Genomic DNA, 8666 nt, shown 5'->3' on the forward strand with positions numbered 1-8666 from the left:
TGTACATACGTTGACAGAGATTGACCCTGATAAATTAAGTTTCTTTGAAATTCGAGATTTATGCCATCTAGTTGGTGCTCCTAAAAAACTACAGTAGATATACATATTTACTTCTTGAAGGTGATATAGAGAATGATTTAAGGGGCATAGAATTAGATGCAGATGTGGTGAACATGACTACCCTTTATAGGGCATGACCAGCTAACAAAATCATAATCTATACTGACATAGATGTGGAGCCACTAGCAGTTGAGTATCCTGATGGAGGGGGAGTGGCAGATGATGGTGTAGGTGGTGGTGTAGGTGGTGATGGAGGGGTGGATGAAATAGATGTAGAGAGTGATTATAAGGAAATTTTTGATGATGAGAATGTTGAGGTTGGTGATAGAGTTGAAGAACAGGATGCTGAGGTTGGTGCAAGGGTTGAAGAACAGCATGTTGAAGGAGATGATGATGATGATGATGATTGGCTATATGAAGGCCTAGAGGGGGATGACTTTGGTGATGACATATTTGCTGCTCCAAACTCAACTCCACAAGGTTTTGCTCCAAAATCAAGTGATGCTCCCAATACAGCCCCAGAATCAAGCAGTGCACCCTATGTAGCCCCAGAATCAAGCAATGCACCCCATGCAGACTCTGAGTGGGCTGAGCCAGCTCTTGAGGATGACCTGGTAAGTGTGGATGGGTCTGATGATGAGCAGGTACCTGAGCAGCCAGAGTTTAATGCTAAGAGTGACATGAGAAATGTTGTACTGAAGAAGGAGATGAAGTTTCCTAATGCAAAGGTGTTCAGAGCTGCTTTGAGGGAGTATGCACTTAAAAAGCCTATTGACATCAAATTCAAGCTTAATGAGAGGACCAAGATATCAATTCACTGTAAGAATGAGTGTTGGTGGAGATGTTATGCATCTCAAATAAGTGGAGAGCTAACATTTCATTTTAAGACCTTGACTGATGACTGTACTTGCCCCAAGTATTTTAAAAATAGCCAAGCAACATCAACTTATGTTGCTAAGAGGTTCATTGAGGATTTTAGCAAAAATCCAAATCGAGAGGTGAGTGGTGTACACAACCATGTGATGCAAAATTTATCTGTTGACCTAAGTGTAAACCAAATGTATAGGTCAAAGAGAAAGGTAAAGGATTTGATCAATGGAGATGAGCAACTGCAGTATGATGTCCTTAGGGACTATGCACAAATGATAACCACTGTAGACAAGGGGAGTAGGGTTATACTCTAGACAGAAATGACTAATGAGACTTCCCAGCCAAAATTTAAGAGGATGTATGTTAGGTTCAATGCTCAGAAGGTAGGATTTTTAGGTGAATGCAGGCCATTTATAGGTTTATATGGTTGTCACATAAAGAACAAATATTATCTGTCACTGCTAAGGATGCAAATGAAAACATTTTTCTAGTACCCATGGCTAATGTGGAACAAGAGAACAAGGAGTCTTAGATATGGTTTTTGGAAATTTTTGCTGATGATATAGGGAGGCTAGAGGAGCTTCAGTTGGTCTTCATTTCTGATAGGCAAAAGGTATGCAAGTTTTGTTCAGTTATACTTGAATAGTTTAGTATATATGTAGTTGAACTAACATGTTTTGCTTGTTTGTTTGGTTATTTGTAGGGGCTTATACCTGCAATAGAGACACTATTCCCTATTATGGAGCATAGATACTGTGTGAAACACATCTACAACAATTTCAAAGTAGATCACAAGGGATTGGAGCTGAAGGATGCACTGTGGAGGCGTGTTGCTGCCACAACAATAAGGGAGTTTGAGAGATGCATGTAGTACATAAAGGATTTGGATGAAAAGGCATGAGTATCTTGCAAACATTGCACCTGCACAGTGGACAAGGTCACACTTCACTCCTAGAGCCTTAACAGATTGTTTGGTAAATAACTTGAGTGAGTCTTTTAATTCAATGATATTGAAGTCTAAGGACAAGCCTATCTTGACAATGTTAGAGTGGATTAGGGTTAGACTTATGACTAGGCTTTACACAAAAGGGAAGGGATAGAGAAGTATGCTAAAAAGTTGTGTCTAAGCATACAAGATAAGTTGGAGAAATTGAAGGTTGAAAGCAAGCCATTTAGTGCTACCCCAGCTGGCAGTTTCCTTTATGAGGTAGCTAGTCAGTATGAGAGGCATGTAGTTGATCTTGTCAAGAAGACATGCAACTGTAGGTATTGGGATTTAAATGGCATTCCATGCAAACATGCCATAACAGCCATTTATACAAACATTGAGATACCAGAAGCCTACACCCACCCATGCTATCACAAAGAAACTTACATAGAGATATACAAGGAGGTACTTCCTCCCATGCCAGGCCAGTCAGAATGGGCTGAGACTGGACAGCCTGCTCCTGTAGCACCTCATATATACAAACCACCAGGCAGGCCACCCAAGCAAAGAAAGAGGGCTCCTGATGAGCCTAAGAACCTTTACAAAGCAAGTAGGTTGAACAGCCCTGTAAGGTGTGGGAAATGCATAAAAGAAAGGCATAACTCAAGAGGGTGCAAGGCTGGCATCACTAGGGAGACACCATGGCAGAGGAGACAAAGGCTTGAAAGAGAAAAAGCTGTAAGTAATTGACATTTAAATGGCCAAAAAAAAAAACTTGTTTTTAAACTTACAATTAATGTACTAAAATTGAGTTTTGTTGCAGGCAAGGGTAGGGGTGCCTGCACCTAGTACTAGATCTGGATCTGCACCTCAGGCTGCACCCCAACCCCCATCCTAGCAACCTACCCAGACTTACAACATGAGGTCTGCCACTCAACCTTCATCCTCACAACAAGGAAATCAAGCTTCACAGCAAGGAAAGCAAGCTAGGCCAGCTCACATGAGAGCAGGATGGTTCTCTTCCTCACAGCCAGAGTTTCACACACCTAGGGAGACCTGGGATACCCTACCAAGTTCTTCACAGGTAACTTAGTGTAGTTACCTCTTTCCTAGATGGTTGTGTAGACTGGGATATTTTTTAACAAGTGGATTTATTTTTTATTTTGTAGCCTTCACTTGCAAATAGGAGCATTGGTGGTGTGAGGACTAGAGGAAAACTTGTTGCATAAGGGCCACCAAAAATGAATTTAGTGGGTGGAAAGGATAAAGGCAAGAAATGAAGCTAGTGGGTATGCATGCCAGCATTGGGAGTAAAGCTAGTGGGAACATGCGGGCTTGCAGCTAGTGTTTTTTGTTAAGACCACTGTTGGCTTTTTGTAATTTTCAATTAGTGTAAAAAACAATCACCTTTTTGTGTATATATATATATAGCTGACCTTGGAATGTGTTTTTTTGTAATTTACCATAAGTTAAGGTACAATACACTCCAAGTTGTTATTATGGTATGAAATTTTGTGGTATTATATGGAAGTTGTGGTATTTATTGAATTCAGTTTGTATGGAACATTATCTGTCCAAACCAGATTATATGGAAGTTTTATTATTGCTGCTATAGATTGTGTCCAAGTAGATTTTTCCAATACAGAGTGTTTGGAAGTTGTTATTGTGAAATGGTTGTTATGGTATGTGCAGGTAACTGTATGGAACATTATTTGTCCAAACCGGATTATATAGAAGTTTATTTATTTGCTATTACAGATTGTGTCCAAGTAGATTTTTCCAATATAGAGTGTATGTAAGTTGTTATTGTGGAATGGTCATTGATAATTGACCAATACTTCTTTCATTATATGCCCAGAGACTAATGGCATAACCAATACTTCTTTCATTGAATGGTTGTTATGGTGTGCACAAAACAATACTCAATAATTGACCAATTCTTTCTTCATTAACACATCAAAACATTACATCAGTAGGCTAGTGCCATAACTATGCCATAACTACTTTAGGGCAACAACATTACAATGCAAATTCATTAACAGTATTCTTTACAATGCCATAACTATCTCTACCAACCAATTAACTACTTCAGGGCAATAACCTTGGTCTCTTCACTCCAGAGAACTCAATTGAGCCAAAACACAACAAAAAAAAAAAAAAATATCCATGACAAAATACATGCAAACTTCCACATTCTCTGCTTCTCTTCAGCAAACATGGCCTTTTCCTTAGCTTTTGCATAGGCAGCTCGAGCCTTTCTCTCCTTCTCCTTGGCTTTGGCTTCCTCTTCAAGAGCCTTTTCTGTCATTTGCCTAGCTTCTTCTGCCTTTTCCAGAGCTGTCCTTTCCTTTTCATTGGCAAGTTGGAGAGCACTCTGAAGCCTTGATATCCTCTCTAGAGCCAAAGGTGCAGTTTCATTCCTATGACGACAGGTTGGGTTATCAAGCCAACAAAGAAAGGACACTTAGGACCAACCTTATAACAGCTACAACCTAAGAACCTCCTCTCAAAATTGTACAAACTCAGACTTGTTCTCAAAACACAAGTTTGCTCATTGCACATATACCCACATGAACTCGAGAAATTACCACTTGATGAAGACATATCAACAAAACACGATTCTTGGGAAGCCCAAATTTAGAGTTTCACACAGTAAGTTGGCATTTGAACAAAATCTGAAACCCTAAATCGAGAACAGAAACAAATACCTTGATTTTCTTTACCGAAACTACCTTCCCTAGCTTCGATGTTGCTCAAGTTGTGTTTTCTCCCCCTCTAGACACTCCAAACCACGAAGAACACTACGATCTCACCAAACGTCTCTCTCTCGAAAAGTTTTTGAGTTTTGGGTGTTTTGATCGGCGTTATGTTGTGTTTTAGGGTTAAGAGATGTTTTTGTAACGGCTGGGACTGAGGTGGGTTACGGAGATTGATGGAAACATACCACAGGTGGGTTAAGTGATACTTTTCAAATCACGGGTAGACAAAATGATTTTCGCTCAAACCACATGTGGGTTATGTGTAATTAACCCAAATTAATAAGTTTATGAATTTAAAAAATTGAAGTATATATTTATATATATTAAATTTAATATTATATAAAATTGTGGTAAATTCAAAATAATATATTGGTATTGACCGATATCAAAATATATTTTTTCCTTGATTAAACCAAAACAACTTTTGATACGAGAGTGACTCCTTAAGAAAAATAGAATTGGCCCAAAAATTGGTTTGAAATTTGTATTATTTGAAAATCAAATGCTGCATTTATTAGATAATTTGGGGTTGTCTAAATTTTTGATTTTTGACTAAATCAGCTTTTATGTTTGTGTATATGTTTTCGAAATTTGTATTATTTGGAAATCAAATGCTGCATGTATTAGCTAATTTGTGGTTGACTAAATTTTTGATTTTTTACTAAATCAGCCTTTATGTTTGTGCATATGTTTTCAATGTTTCAGTTTTCACCTTCTCATTCCTATTCTCTCTCTCTACACACACATGCATAAACATAGTTTTTATTTATTTACTTATTTTTTATTGAGTAATATAACGTCCATAACAATTGAGTTAATAAACTTTTCCTGAGTTATTGTTGTAACTAGAAAATCAATATTGATTCTGTAAAATATAAAGTTTAAACAATAACATGTCTTTCGGAAATTCATAAAAGAATGGATGAATAAATCATAAAAATATGATCCAAATCAACACTAAATATTTCGAGCGGAACTGTTGGTAAAGGCATGTCGGAGAGAAAAAAACATTGACTTTTTGTCTAGTGTGGGAAGACTGAGTAACACTGACAAATCACATATATAGAACTTTTAACACTCTCTGAACTCTGTCTAATTTTATTTATTTATTTGGTTATCTCTCGCAAAATATTTTCCTTTTTGCTTAATATTTGAAAATTTTAAAACAAATATCATTGGTCACTTTAAACTGTATTATATTTTTTAAATTAAAAATTTTTCATGTTGCTCCAAGAGTAATACATGCTTTAAAAGGGAAATACACGCTATTCCGACTCAAACATGAGCAGAAATTTCTTTAGAGAAAATATGAGAGCTTTTATTTTAGTCATATGGTTTTTATATGTTTATTTGAAATGCTTTGAAACTCAATATTTTTGTTGTTTTGACTCCTTAAACACCTAACCACCATAGAAAATAACTACACATGCTAATTTGCAATGAAATTGTAAATTTAGATGCATGCATGATGATTTGAGCATGCATGCGTAGGCGTGAAACGTGAATATGGGTCCCTGCTACACCATGCGTAGAAAATTATTTGCTTCTTTGATATTTGATTGTTACGTTGAAATGCTTTTTTTCGATTCCTTCTTCTTTTTTATTAATTCTTTATATAAAAAGCAGACCTTAGTTACGCTGTTTTAAGCGGAATACATTATATTGTATTCCCTTATCTCATTTCTCTTCTTCTATATGTGTGTGTTTTTCTAAAAAATATAAAAAATATAAAACATAATTATTATTTTCAATATGTGGATTCTGGTTAGCTCAACTGGTATATATATATATGAGTTAAAAAATCTGATATGAGTTAAAAAATCTGATATGTGTAGTTATGTGTTTAAGTTTAATTAAATAATCTAATATGTGAGTTCCAGTTAGTTTAATTGGTAAAGTTTCTTGTGATCGAATAAGAGATATGAGTTTCGATCTCCGTCTTCATAAAAAACTAATTGATATTTTGGTCCGATAATAAAGAGCAATCATATGGAATAGACTCCATAATTGAAACTATTTAAAAAAAAAAAAAAATCTAATATGCCATACATATATAAGGTAATGTCCTTAAGTTTCACTAAATATTTTTATTTTTATTAAGAGGCTTGTAGATCAAGTCATAATACCGTACATATATAAGAATGACTCCAAGCGTTGTTAACATGACATGTTTAACTTTAACATTCGAAGGTCTCGATATAGGAAATTCACAGCGTGTTTGCAATCAAGCCACTTGGTCTTGTCCCATCGAACAAAAACCTAACAATATATTGTAATCAAATAGGCGAGTACTGGTGAACATCATGAGTCACTTAACATGTTCCCTATTAAAAGTCCTCGCAAAATATTCAACAATGTCGAAAGCAAAGCAATAACCCACCCCTAAATTGAGACCAAGGGACATGATAATGGAATATTCAAAGATGACCCATAGAATACCAAATAAATAACTCTTTTAATCCGATTGGTGGATGTCAAAGCCCAACAATTATTGGAGATTATAAGTGAGAGAGAGAGAGTATAAACCCTACAACCAACTTTCTAAATTCATTTAGTAAAATAGTAATAGGCAAAAACACCATTTTGGTCTCCACATTTTGGGGCTATGGTCAATTTAGTCCTTACATTTTGGTAGCAGTCAATTTGGTCCATGTTATTTTCAAGTTGTAGTCAATTTAGTCCCTACCGTTAACTCACTAACAGAAAATGTTTACGTGGCAAATGATTTGCCTTGTTGGCACACATGTGGCTAACATAATAATATAAATCAATTAATTAAATATTAAAAAAAGCTACATAAAGAATGTAGGGTTTATACTCTTGGTTGTAAATCCAAAAATTTAAGGAATATCTTTCCACTATAATAATGTTAGAGCACATGTGGTCTCCCCAGCATCAACTATGAAATTACCTAGAAAACAGTAGAAGAACAAACAAAAGAGTAGCTAGCTCTGTGGTTGCTTTACGACCCTACTCCTTTTTGACCCAACTATGAGGGGTCGAAATCATAGCTACCTAACCCATTTTTGGATCATCCTTCTTCAATTGCACTTTTATATATGGGTTTCTAAATTTTGATCTTAAAATTAAAATAATTAATCAAAAGATCAATTCAAAGTTACAAACGCCTTATTTTTAGTCATTTTTGTGGGGAAAAAAAAAATTCTACTTTTGAATAAATTTTAAGAATAATAATATTTATTAGTTTCAATATTTGGTAAGTGTATATATATATTTTCCCCCCCATAATAAGTATGGCTGTATATTTATGTCTAAATTGATTACCAATTCAATTTCTTTTTGGGTACTTCGTCTTCATTTTTATTGTATTTTATATATTTTTAAAACTAAATTAATTAACTATTAATCTAACAATTGAATCAATTATCCAATGGTTGAATTAATAAATCATCACATATATCGCTTGAACGTTTGATACTCGTAGTTCTAATAATTACTATATGATCAAAATACAACAATATATACAATACTGTTAGATTCAAGAGATCTATGCAAAACCTACCAATTACCAAGGGTCACCTGCTATGATATAAAAACAGAACTAGGATTTTATTTTTAGGATATGAATTAAGTTTTTTTCAATATTCAATAAAAATAGAAGAAGAAAAACTAGTAAAATATATATATTTTTTTTGGTCACATGTGGATATGCCCCATTCTTGAAATCAAATCCTTTACGCATCATTGGTTGAAATTCTCAATATTCTAATGTCCTTTTTTTGGGAGGAAAAATTGTAACACCGCTTAAGCTCTGGTATTTGTGATATTTATATTATCAATAACATGATTCTCTGTTTGAGTTTCATCATTTTGCATACTAAAATATCTTAACACAAATTCTTAAACTCTCTAAAATACTCCTATTTTTTAGTTAAATAATTTTAAATTTAAAACCACAAACTTGTTAAAAGAGCAATTTATTATTTTTAAAAAGTTCCTAAGTTTTAGAATTTCAAACTTTCATCAATTCTTATGTAGTGAAAGATCCTAAAAATTAGGACACTATTTCAATCTCACTTTCAAACATG

This window comes from Castanea sativa, chromosome 1 (genome assembly GCF_040712315.1).
Source record: "Castanea sativa cultivar Marrone di Chiusa Pesio chromosome 1, ASM4071231v1".
NCBI classification, from domain to species: domain Eukaryota; kingdom Viridiplantae; phylum Streptophyta; class Magnoliopsida; order Fagales; family Fagaceae; genus Castanea; species Castanea sativa.